Source organism: Bactrocera latifrons, unplaced genomic scaffold (assembly GCF_001853355.1).
Source record: "Bactrocera latifrons isolate USDA-ARS-PBARC rearing strain unplaced genomic scaffold, ASM185335v1 scaffold_42, whole genome shotgun sequence".
In the NCBI taxonomy this organism is placed as follows: domain Eukaryota; kingdom Metazoa; phylum Arthropoda; class Insecta; order Diptera; family Tephritidae; genus Bactrocera; species Bactrocera latifrons.
In genome coordinates, this window is record NW_017537068.1 from 1,447,602 (window position 1) to 1,461,364 (window position 13,763).

The window sequence follows — 13,763 nt, forward strand, 5'->3', positions numbered from 1 at the left end:
CGCATTAAAATGCAAATTAAAATTAAAATATGTTTGTATTTTGGGCGCAAATATTAGAAAAAGAATTATAAGATATAACTGAAACAATATTTTGCTTTGTTTTGAGCCAGCTTTCGTTTTCAAATTGCCATACTTTTCTAATTTAAATATATGTATTAATAGGCATTGCTGTTAGTGGTTATTTTTATTGTAAAATTATCTAAAATGCTGCATAAATTTATGTTTATTATATGCGTGCGATATATGAAATCCATTAAAAGAAAGTATAAAATTTCGCTTTAAATTATGGCGGCAAAATGCACAAATATAATTCATCAACGAATAATTTGGATTCAGATTTATTCATTCATATGTATATCGAAAAATGTTGATTACCATGAAATAATAACTCAATGGTCGGTCAAAAAATATATACAGCTATTAAGTAATCAATTTATTGGAAAAAATTTTATTTACCATTTGGTTTTAATTATATTTTTGATATTTATACCAAAACTTAAGTTCTATTTTATTTATTGCAATAAATTGTATATGTGTGAAAATTATAGTTTCATTAAAAAATTTTGATTAAACATTTAAGTATATACAAAATGTAGTCCTAAACATTTTCTATATAATTAAATTTATAACTTTCTAAAAATTTATTTATTTTTTCATATGATTTTTACAATTTCCAAATATTGCTGTTTCTAAAAATTGTAGTTTTCTACGAAATTTTAGTTAATTTTTTTTTAATCAAATTTTCTAAAGGTTTCTTATCTAAGTTTGAATTTTATAATTTTCTAAAAATTTCGATTTAAAAATTTAATTCAATTTATTTTTTGTATAATTTTCTATAATTTCAAACTATTGCTATTAATAATAAACAATTTTAATTGTTAGACACAATAATCTACAATTGTTTGACATTGTTAAGTTAGATTGCTAGACCTCACCAGTTTTCCAAGTCATAGCATAAGCTTTAAGTTTTAATTTATTCTTTAAAATTTTTCATTAACCATATGTTTAATATATATTTTCTTAATATTGAGACTGTCTATATGCATTTTGAACAAGTTATTAATACTTCAAACTTTATCCTTTAAAGTTGTACTTTTATGCATTTCTAAACCAGTTATATTAAACAAAAAAAATGTATGCCTTTCTTCATTCCAAACTCTTCAACACAAACTTAGTGTACACATAAGCTCGTAAATAATTCCAAAATATTTATTAATATGACTAAGAAATTGCAAATGTTTACTCAATTAACTTATAAATTCTTAAACATTTCAAATAATTATTTGAAATATAAGAAGAGACAACAAAAACAACAAATGATAACAAATAAAAACCAATACAAGGGAGTTTATATACTAAATAAAAGTAAATATTACAAATTATTGAAGAACTAAACCGAAATTAAGTAATTATGCATTTAAGCTATTAAGCGATTAAGCATTTAAGGATATATAACATACATGCATAGGTAGTTAAGCGTCTTTCTTTAAAAATTATACAATAACTGTAAGCAAATTAAAACAGACAAGGGAGTTATCAAACAAAAATACATAGACATAAACATTAAAATATAAATTAGAACGTCAAAGCAGCACAAGGGAATATTGAGAACAAAAACATGTAAGAAATATTGTAGTTATAATAGTAAGCAAGAGAATATTAAATAAGAAGGTTATTTCAATATGAATTAAAACAACAACAGAAATACAAATAGAAAAAAAGACAGAAACCAAATGACATACAGCACATTTATCAAAAAAAAGAATCAATAACTTAACGCATAAATAAATAATTGAACAAATGACAGTTGAGCAAATTGCTAAACATATTACGTGCTATGAAATACACAATACCATTACATGACAAATAAACGAGTAAGTGTATAATTGCCGAGTAAAGGCAAAACTTTTCGAATTTGAAATAATACTTATGCTGAAGAAAAACCTATAAAATAACAATAAGACGCCCAGAAAACTCTTTGACTTTAGTTTTGAAAGAAACGCCCAAAAGTAGGCTAAGCTAATACCAAGAGAGATGCATATAACGGACAGTAACATTGCGCTTAGCCTACATTTGTGCGCAGAGCGTACTATTGCTGGATTGCCAGATAATACAAAAAAAAAAAAAAAAAAAAAAAAAAAAAAAAAAAAAAAAAAAAGCCAACTAATCCATTTGTGAAAACTGAAATGAACAGTGAAATACGCGCAATAAACTATTTTACAACAGAATAGTAAAGAAGACATCATAAATCGAACATCATCAAACCAACCAGTACTAACCGAAACTTATTTACACAAATAAATAAAAACTAAACACACAATTATGGCTCAACCAATTTGCAACTTACTACAACTACAAGCAAACCACATTTCCAAAAAATTTCGAACGTTAAGAGTAAGAGAGAACAACTTTTGTTTGTCAAATTTCTTATTTTTTCAAACGCTAGAAAAATTAGACTTTTTCGTGTTTTATTTCTGAAGAGTTAAGGCACTTCTGGCCTCAGATCTTTTACAATTATTATCATATATGTAACTTTCAAGTCCTCACTTCGACAAATTGAGCAGTTTTATACATGACACACACCTTAATATACACTTAGTCGTTTAGGTAATAATTTGCAAGTTTATATAAATTAAGTATAAAATAAAATACAAATGGAGTACAGTTAACCAAAACTTACGATAAACAAGGAAATAGTGTAGTAATTTAGTAAAATATTTTAAATAAAGAACAATTAAATGATCCGAAATATTAATGTAAAATGTGTTTTTATTCCATCAACAAATACATTACAAAAATGATATGGTAAATTCGCACTTACAAGTACGATGACACCATTAGTGTAGTTATTAGCAACTTAACAGATGAAGACCCTTCTGGGCAGCATAATATGCCTAAGCGTTTGTAAAAATTATCTCCACAAAAAACCTCTTTATAAAGTGTGATTAATTTTGAGGTTTCCAACTTTTTGAAAGAAATAACTTATAAACTCCAAATTTAATGGAGAATGTCCGTTATCATTCGAAGAAACATTCTCTGGCATTTATGCTTTAAGATTATATCTTTCAAATGCTGACCGCATCTATGTACGTCTCGGCTGGTCCATCTGTTGAGTTCAATTTTCGATGTTTCGTTCGAGCATTTCGTCATATCCTCACAGGAAAAAGTCTATAAAGTAAATACGATGTGTGGCAAGTGGCGCATTCTGGTTCAAATAAAATGTCACGAAGATCCCGAGCTTCAATTACAGGTATCAAATAGTCAGTTATCATAGCACAATAACGGTTGCCTTTGACGGTTACGCTCTCAGCGCCATCATTTTTGAAGAAATATTGACCGATGATTCCTTTGGCCCACAAACCACAAAATCGTTGTTTTTTCTGTGTGAAATGGCAGCACTTGATTTCTTCAGGTCGCTCTTTGTCTCAAAATCCGGTAAATTTGCTTGTTTATCCAGTCATTGAGCCTGAAATGAGCCTCATTGCCGAAAAAAATTTGGCTCAAAAGCGTCAGATAGGAGACTAAGTCCGATCACTGTCACATTGAATGAAGAGCAAGAAAGCGGAAGGGAGATATTTGCCAACCTAATACTATATATAAAGGATTTTGATTTTACGATGTAGTGATCCTTACTCGTTGACGGGTTTTTACAGAAGAARGCATAAACTCAAAGTTGCAGTGTTTGATGCCTTGCCTTTTCAAAACGAATGTCAGTGTAAAGCGACGATACGATTAAAGGCAACATCAGGATAGCATACGGTTGCATTTTAAAAGTAATAGATCATGGTGTTGCCACATATATAAATGAGCAGGATGACGATAAAAGTTGAAATCCGAGAGACTGTCTGTCTGTCTGTTTGACCATCCATCTGTCCTTCCATGCAAGCTGTAAATTGAGTAAAAATTAAAATACATACATGCATATATTGATAAAACTAGGTACACATATTCCATGGCAAAAGAAAATTACGAGTTCGTTGATGGACGTAATCGAACGACTACCACACCCACAAAACGCTATTAAAGGAAAAATATAAAGTTCCATAACTGAGCACCAAAACAAGATATGAAACTGTAATTTGGCACAAGGTATCGAAGTAGCAGGGACACCTGTGGGCTGAAAATTTTCAAAAGTGGGGGTGGCCCTGCCAACTAACAGGTTTATTGTACACATTTTCTAGACGACTACAGCTACAATAGTCAAATTCTATTAGAACAATTCTCATAAAAGGTATTACCAACAGTGTTAAAATTGATGAAATTGGAAAATACTCCACCGCCTCCTCATACAACAGTAGTTTTAAAACTATCTAAAGCGCAATAATTACAGAAAATACATTAAAATTAGACGAGGCGCGTGAAATGCTCACTTTTAGGTGAAAACACATACATACATATCTTGAGACCGGCCAAACCGATTTCAACTAACTCTGGTGTGTGGCATTTCTTTGAAATGGTTATGTTACAGTGTGAAAATGGGCGAAATCGGACTACAGCCACGCCTACTTCCATGTAACACAATTTTGAATATCTCTGTTTTTTTCCTTTCGAATGTACAATTCAAGAATCAATAAATGTAATATAACGGGATAAAACCTTGCACGAATTATATGTTTAAAGTACCGCCCTATGACCAACAGTTGTCCAAATCCAAAAAAAGCCTTTAGCACTTAGATACCGAATATTTGGACCACAGACCTAAACCTTTTTACCGAAAATACAGGTAAATGTGTGAGATGTATAATTGAATCATTTCCAGATAGTGTTATGTCTGTGTGCTACAAATGGATTCAATGGGATCAGGGCTTCCCTCAACCCCCGTCTCCTATTATAAATATTTTCAAACTTGGGGTAGCATTGTTCCTCATATATCGACTAATATTTGAATTAATAATAAAATTAATTTAATAAAATTAAGATAGCGTGTTTTTTTTTATAACAGTGTATATTTGTGCTTAGAGTGAATGTAACCGGATGAAAACTCGCTCTACTCCCCATATAAATGACAGGCTTATACCCGAACTTAGCACCTTCCTTGTTTTTTGCTGTAATTTTTCAAGACACTAAATATACTTTTTTTTTGCCGTCCGCCGCATTGGGAAGCAATGCAGACATGGTTTTGTTTATTATAAACTAATGAAGAGCTCTATAAATTTGTTGTAATCATAACAATTTTTAATCGTTATTGTTTAAGCTATATTTTTCGTGTAAAAATCTTAAATATGTTGAGCCAATGAACGCTAATATTTACACCTAATTGACATTTTAAAAGATGGGATACGTAAATACCAAGGCGAGTTGTGAAATAATTATTTATTTTAAATGGATATCGTAGCAAGATACTTAATATTCTTAAGTGTACACTAATAAATAGGTCATCCTATACATCAAATTAGTCGGCATATTTATTAGACTTTCTTTTCAATTCCCAACAACCATTCCAAGCACATCAAATGCAAGTTTTTTGCTGTGCTAAACAATTCTACACTCTTCATAGTAACTTAATATTTTTCCATTTACACAACGTAAATTTCTAAATAGCTGATTTGATTGTTTTTACTGTCATTGTTGTTGTTACCATGCAAAATAAAGCTAACGCTGTTAATGAAAAATGTCCCCTTTTGTATTATTGAAAAATTAAAATTTAACGCAACCGCATCAGAAAATTAACATATAAATTAATTGAAATGATGAGCGGATAACGAGTTAGGAATACCAGTAATATAAACAACAGCGAGTGTAATAACAAACAAGCAGTTAGCAAGGACAAAAATTAATAAAGAGAACAAGCGTTGCAACAAATTCCAAACAACAAACACATAAAGCACATACATACATATAGAAGAAATAGGGGCAAGGACTAGAAACGTCACAATTGACTTTGAAACAAAATTTTGTATAAATTTCTACCCCTAAAGTTAATGACATAAAAGGGACAATATTAATAAGGGTTTGTTTCGCGTTTTGTTGTTATATTGTTGGCATTTCCTTCAGTAGGTGCTATGTAAGCGAGATTTTCAGCGCCGCACAGTGGGATGGATTAATAGGTAAATATTTAAGGAGATTCGAGAATCGAGCTCAATTATAGAAAAAAAATTGAAGAAGAAAATACTTTTACGACTCATAGCAACTTAGCACACAAATCTTACCTCAAAAGCCTGTTAAGAATGTTATACAGCTCTTTAGGTTCTGTATACTATTAATTTAATTTTAGTTTAATGCAGTTTTATGTATTAATGTATCTCGTACATTGTATGCTAACATAATCTGAAAACTACTTGACAAATTTTATTTCTTTTACGCAGGGCAACTCATATCAGATTTTCTTGTGACATCAAAACATATATATTAATGAAGAGGAGTACTTATGATTTTCATGAGTATTGGCCTCTGAAAGGTCTATTTTTTCCCGTACTCCGTTTTCCTTGATAACGCTTCTTCTTTAAGGAATGTCTTGATGGAATCCCTCGCCTTGCTCGTCACCAACGATGCCAAATTTGTCAGGAATAAATCCAGATGAGATCCGCAATAAGTATGGATATTTTACACCCCAAAGCTTTAAATGACCTTATAAAATAATTTATTAAATCTTTATGATATTACTATTTATGGTATCCTAGAAAATTTTATGCAACGCCAACAAAGTATTCCTTGGTTAGTTTAATATAAGCAGAAAGTAAATACCATTCGTTTAATCTAGACCCTAAAATCTAAATTTGTTGTTTAGAAAGATTCAAACCACGTACTAAATCACTTAAATAAAAGCGGTTCTTTAGAAGTTGACGATTCATAACATTTGCCACTATCTTCAAATACTTCACCGTGCTGACACAAAAGAAGTTCCAAAGCAAAATAATTATTTTCTGATCGATTTGTAGGCTTTGACAAAAGGAATTCGGACCTACATAAGATGGCTATATTGGCCGAAGATCCACGGTAGTGTGTTCGGATTCGTTTGTAGTGCATTTTGTTTGAGTTAAACACTCACTTACATGATCCTTTAGTTCGGTATGTAAATGATATATGTATGTACCGTATCAACCGTAAAACAACCTCACAAACGTTCCACAACATTTATATGGAACACAGCATTTATTCTCACAGGAAATCAAAAATAGTAAAGATGGCAGGGTTCAATAAATGATGTGAAATTACCACGCTGTGATTTCAAAGTCAATTACCCACATGGATAACCTTCACAGCAGTAATCAAATGCCAAAGCTTTCCATACAGGCCCTATAGTTCGGTTTGTATGGCAGCTGTATGCTATAGTGAGCCGGTCTGAATAATTTCTTCGAATATTACATTATTTCTATAAAAAATAACTCATACCAAATTTCAGACAGACAGACGGACATGGCTAAATCGACTCAGCTCAACATACTGATCATTTATATATGTACTTTATAGGGTCTCCGACGCTTCCTTCTGGGTGTTACAAACTTCGTGACAAACTTAATATAGCCTGTTCAGGGTATAAAAATCAGATCTATCGCTATATTTTATCTGGGAGATGCCCACATAGCCTCAAAACTATCTCAATCGACTTTAGATCTTTCAAATAAAGATATATGACTTTAATTAAAATGTTTTAGCACAGCAATTAAAAAATCCCATAGTGCAGCGTTTGTCTTTGTCAATGGTATTTTTTTCATCGCATCCCCTATTCTCAGTATAAATTAAGCAATTAGCTGTATTGCATAGCGTTAGTCAACTTTCTAATCCTTTTAAATTCTGCGCGAGTTTGTCAATTTATTAAGGACGAATAAAATGTTATATCATGGCCCGAATGCTGCTATGTCCCAATGTACCCAAGTACATTTAATTCTTAAAGCCCCGATTAAAATATGCCATAAAAAAGTTGAATAATTAATATATAATTGTTTGCTTCTAAAACCGTTACAAGGACAATGTTTACCCATCGCCGTGAAATATTTTCAATTACACTACTCAACAAATCTTAAGAAAAGGTTTGCGACTAGTGCACCAAGAGGTTTTTGTATTCGAGGTGTCCTGATTACGAATTTGAATTCAAAATTGTTCCATAAGGAAAAGCTATTGTTGTAATTTTAATAAATGCTGACGGTTTGACACTTACACCATTGACTACAACACAAAAAATCATATGTGTTAAGAAGATTTTAGCAAGAAACAGCCTCTAACATCACAGTCTTGAAACTGTAAACTAGTGTTATTAATATCTATTAATTAGCTTTGATGAGTTGTAGTCAATTGACTTTGCCTAATAATTTGTTTTCTTAAATGAGGTGACAATTTTCATTTTAATTAGTTTGATTTATATAACCACTTTGTATCATTTGGTCGCTGAATACCTTAAAGAATTATAAATGCAAGGGGCATTCCACAGTAAACCGGACTTTTAGAATCTACCGTACTCTGGTGGCGCCATCTATATTTCGACTGGTGCGTTAAAATCTGCTATCTTTATCGATTGTCCAATGAGATTTTCATGATATTTCATCGATTAGAAGTGAAGTTATTGCGTTTTAAGTGTCAATATGTTTGTCTTATCGGTGCGAAAATAAGCTTCGAACACAGGCCAACATTAAATTTTTTTTTTTAAATTGGTAAAACTTTTACCGAAACGTTTCAATTGAGAAGTTTATATCGATGATTGACTATCCTGTAGCAGAGTGTGCGAGTGGTTTCAACGTTTTCAAAGTGGTCGCGAGGACATAACTGACTATCAACATGTGAGCCGTGATAACCATTCGTTATTCACCAAAAATCAGCCGAAATCATCATTGAAATTCATCAAAATGGAATTGAACATCTCCGAAAGATCAATTTATCGCATTTTGACCGAACATTTGGGCTTACGAAAGGTGTGTGCACGATTTGTTTAGCACAAATTGACTGCCAACCAAAAATTTCTCAGAATCCAACATTCGAAGGACATCATTAAGGAGGTCAAAAAGTTCTAAAACTTTCTTTACAATATTGTGACTGGTGACGAAACGTGGTGTTTTCAATGTGATCCCGAAACGAAGCGCCAGAAAAGCGGAAGGCAGAGGACGAACCGAAACCAAAAAATAGCGCTTTCAGAAGTCAGTGAAGTGAAGACAATGCTGATTTGCTTGTATGATTCCAAGAGTATTGTTGGCAAAGAATTTGTTCCATCCGGCCAAAACGTTAATGCGGTATCACATTTTAATAATTAACCATTCGCCGTATTTACCTGATATGGCACAGTGCGACTTCCTCCTTTTCGGAAAAATGCATTGGCTCATGAATGGGAAGCGTTATGCAGATTCGCAAGATCTTGAAGGCCACGCTTCGGCCTACGACGCGCCATAATGCGCTCATCACAAGTTTCCTCTAATAAATTGGAATTGTTGGAAGCAAAACTATAAAAACTCGTTAATCATAGCTCAATATCGTTCCTTATTGAATATGACATTATGGCCGGATTAATTTTTAAAGAAATATGGACCAATGATTCCGGCTATAGAGCACAAGAAACTGTGACCTTTTGAGGATTTCAAGTCAATCAACAATGGATTGAAGATAATAATTTCTGCAAATACGAACACTTTGATTAATATTCAGCGAAAAGCGAAATTCTTCACTGAACTAGTTCTCCTTAAAATCGTGATCGATCGCCATTCGGTTTAGGACTATTCACGAACATGCGAAGCGCTTGTTGTCCGTTCGGCTTCCATTCTCGCATGATTTGATTTTTGTCACCACCAGACCAAGATCATTCCGCAAAATATTCGGAAAAGTCGTTTCGCGCGATGACGGATAGACTGATTTGAGTATTCTTCGACACTCTCCGGCGTAACTGCAATAGCGTATTATAAATTATTGCTTAAGCTTGGATATAAAAAAAATTAATAGTAAAAAACATTTAAGGAGGGGCTAAGTTCGGGTATAACTCAATATTTCATACTCTTTAAGCTTACCATGACCAACACCAGGGAAATACCTTAAGGCACAAAGCCAGAGGAACGGAATCCAAACCGCCAGTTTGGACATAAGTTTTGCTAGAGTAACGAAATTAATTATATGTGACCTAGTCTACGGAAAGGGGGCTTAGGTGTCAAAAAATCCAAAAAATCAATTTTCACTATTTGGTTGATTCGGATGGAAGATGAGATTTTTAACAGCTGTTTCCTAGAAAACTAGTTTTCGCACGTTAGCTCCCTTTTCGTAGACTAGGTCACATATGTAGTACAATGTTAGAATTTGGGTAATGCGTAGTAGTCGGTCTTTTTTACTTTTTATGACAGTTTTAAATTTTTATATTAAGCATATAGGATATAGTATTGACTTGATTTTATATATGTACATTTTGCAAGCAATTCAACTGATAGAGGTTCCTGAGATACAATCACCAATCGTAGTAACGTCAGCCTGGTATTCGAAAATCCTATAATTAGTTATATCAGCCACTATAAAAGGGATTTACCTTGAGCGTATTTGGTTATTTTGGCCTGAACGATTTGAGAAATATGAACAATAATTATATTAGAGTACGGGGCCATGCCCACTTTATTTCTAGTTTCTAGCCCACAGGTGCTTCTTGCTGCTGCGATCTTCTGTGCCAAATAACAGTTATAATTCTTAATTTAGTGCTTATTATGACACTTTATACAGTTCCCTTTAACGATGTAAATAACAACTACCACCAACTTGGTGACATCACAGGTACGCTAGCAAGTGTTGACGTGCCCATATTAATGAAATGAGAATCCAACTTACTGTGGCATATAAGTAATTTTAGCTAAATCGGATTTATATATATCTGTTCTAACCGCATTCAACCCACAAAAGATGAAACCTGAAATTCAACTACTACTTTCAAACAAAGCATTAAGTCGATTGGAGTTCTAATGGCAACTATGATGTTAGAGTGAGATATTTGAGTTACAGGGTAGCACAAGTAAAATTTATCCAAGTTGAACACTCTTGAGTGCAGTGCTGATGACGCAACGGTAGATTTTTTTCCAGTTCAAAATCGATTTTGAAGATTTTAAACTGTCTACAGAGGTTACTGGTGCAAACGTTTACTGGTTTAAGATTATGGCTCGGGCACGAGGAGAACCGTTGACTTACTGAACTTTCAACTCTTTGGGTTAACTATTTCCACAAAAAATTACAACATTATCAAGACGTCGTGGTAAGAGTAGCATTAAGAATTCTTAGTTATGCAAATCCCTTAATTTAATATACAATTTTGATAGGGCAGATATTCACAAACTCTCGCTCTTAAAACTTCAGTGAAATAATTACCAAAGATTTTCTACAAGGTTTCTATTAATCCTCAACTTCATTTCTATAGAAAAAGTACTCACATTTTATATAACATTTTTTGACTCAGACAAACCCATATAGACACGTATATAAGAAGTATTTTTCATGTCCTTGTTACACTCGGGTGCACACATTCAAAATATGCAAGTTATTCTTTATTACCGACATGAGAGTATGAGCTGCTACGCTTTATACGCGTCAACATTTCAAGCATAAAAAAGAATTTGCATAATTTCCCAAAGCGTGAAACCGAAAGAATGTCGCATACAATTATTTCGTTGGTTTTGTAATACGCAGGACTTTTCGCTTTCACTTGGTTTTTGTTTTTAGAGTTATGGAGAAATAATGCAAAACAAAAAAGGAGAAGCAAAATGCAATAATAACAGCAACAATAGACCGCAAAATGGATATGTTAACGCGTATAACCGAAAAATGTCCAAGAAAAGGCGAGACAAACATGCATTTTTGGGAACATACATAGTTAAGCCATAATTTTGTTGTTGCTTATTTTTATATCTCGCACTTTATATCATAATCTTGCTGAATTTTGTTTTCTTGATGGTTATTGTTGTTGTTGTTGTAGTGCTTTAGAATACTTTATTCGGTGTCTTTATGAGCATTACGCGCGCCGTTGTCCCTTTATTATCGCAACATGGCACCCACACATATACACACCGATCCAAAGTACCCCACAGTCGCTTTTGATGGATGACAACATCGCTTTTATGGTCACTGATATCAACGTATTACGGCATGTGACAGCGTATGGCAGTTAGTGGACAAATGGCGGTCGCTCGTCTGGCTCTGCGTGCTCTAGGCTGTTTCAGCCGCTAAATAAATATAAAAAGTTTTTTAATTGTAGGTACAAATTATGCAGACATAATAGACGGTGTGGTTACAGCAAATACCGTTATGGTCATACAAAAGGGATTTGCGACATAACTGAAGAGTTTACGTAATGTACTCTCGGACAATGAACAATGACTAAAGTATGAAAAAGCGGAAATAATTACAAAGCCATAAAATATGAGTGAAAAATATAGGAATTTTTATCTTTGTATATTAGGGTGGTACTTGAAAAAACAAAAATTTTTTTTTTGAATCTAATCTCGTAATTTGGTACAAAGTTGAAAGCAGAGTGCTAGAGACGTCTCGATGGAGCTTGGTGTTACATTTTATAGAACACCTTCTTATATATGTGTCAATAACTTTGTCTATCGTAGTGCCACAAGTCATTGTGTTGAGATTAGAAATCTGTACTACAACTCTGTGAAACTCCCATTCTCGGTTTTCGGTCAATCTAAAGTATAAGAGGTTATCTGCATTTATCAGAACCCCTTCAGGGTTTGGCAAAACTTTATATCAAAGTCAAGAAAATTTCGCCGCAATTTATTCATTAAAAGAAAGAGGATACACCGTTATTAGAAAGGGTTTATTTCTACATTATATTAAAATTTCTTACTTATTGAACCATACATGCGTTATAAAGACAACTGAAGGTTCGAAAATATTTGTATTATGCACATTTGTATGTATATGAGGCTAAGGGAATTGTTGACCTGTTTTTATACATTGAGGGCGTCATTAGTGTAAAGTTTTACTCTGATAACTTTATATATACTTGATTTGTATAGCGTAAAGTGAAAGATTTAGACGGAAATGGAGTACATGAAATAACTTCCTCTCAGTCAGTTATATTGCTGTAACTTTAAGCGGTTTGGAAGATATGTGCATTAAATGCTTTAAGGGCAGTGCAGATGAAATTTTCAAAGATTTCATTCTCTAAACCTCCGATTTCCTTAACAGTACAATCTCTATCCATGGACGGAAGACAAGAAACGATTGAGGAAAACTGTACAGAATCTCCTAAGAAACTTAGTACACTCGACGACTGTGACCAAGGCAATATTCTGATATAAAAATTTCATTTCTGTTAATACCCTAATCTATACATTGAAGCAATATGAGCAATAATTGAAGGACATGAAATGGTAACTTTTCATGTGCAAGGGTACATACTAGACTTAAAGAGTTGGAATTATGCGCTGAAAGTATGTTACAGCTTTGAAGAAAATGAAATAAACGTAATATCATCTTAAACTAGGCTTAAAGTAGATATAATAGAATATTAAGTAACGAAAAATTGGAGTTTTTCTATGAATAAAACTCTGTAACGACAGAGTACATGACTTTAGAAATCGATGACACCGAAATTAGAGACAAGAGTAGATGTGGATGCCTCACTATTTTGACACATTCCATTGAATTTGTCCAATTGAAGTGAAGCCAATCTTTAGAAATGTAAAGCAGAATGTATACAACTATTTTAAGCCTAAGAAAACAAATGTATCTCATGTTTAATATTTGTTACGATTTATGCACACCGCCTATTTTCGTAATATGAGATGACACATAGCCTGTTAAATTGTTATTTACAAAGTATATTTGAGATAACCAATAAAAATCTCCGCCAACCTTCGTCTAAT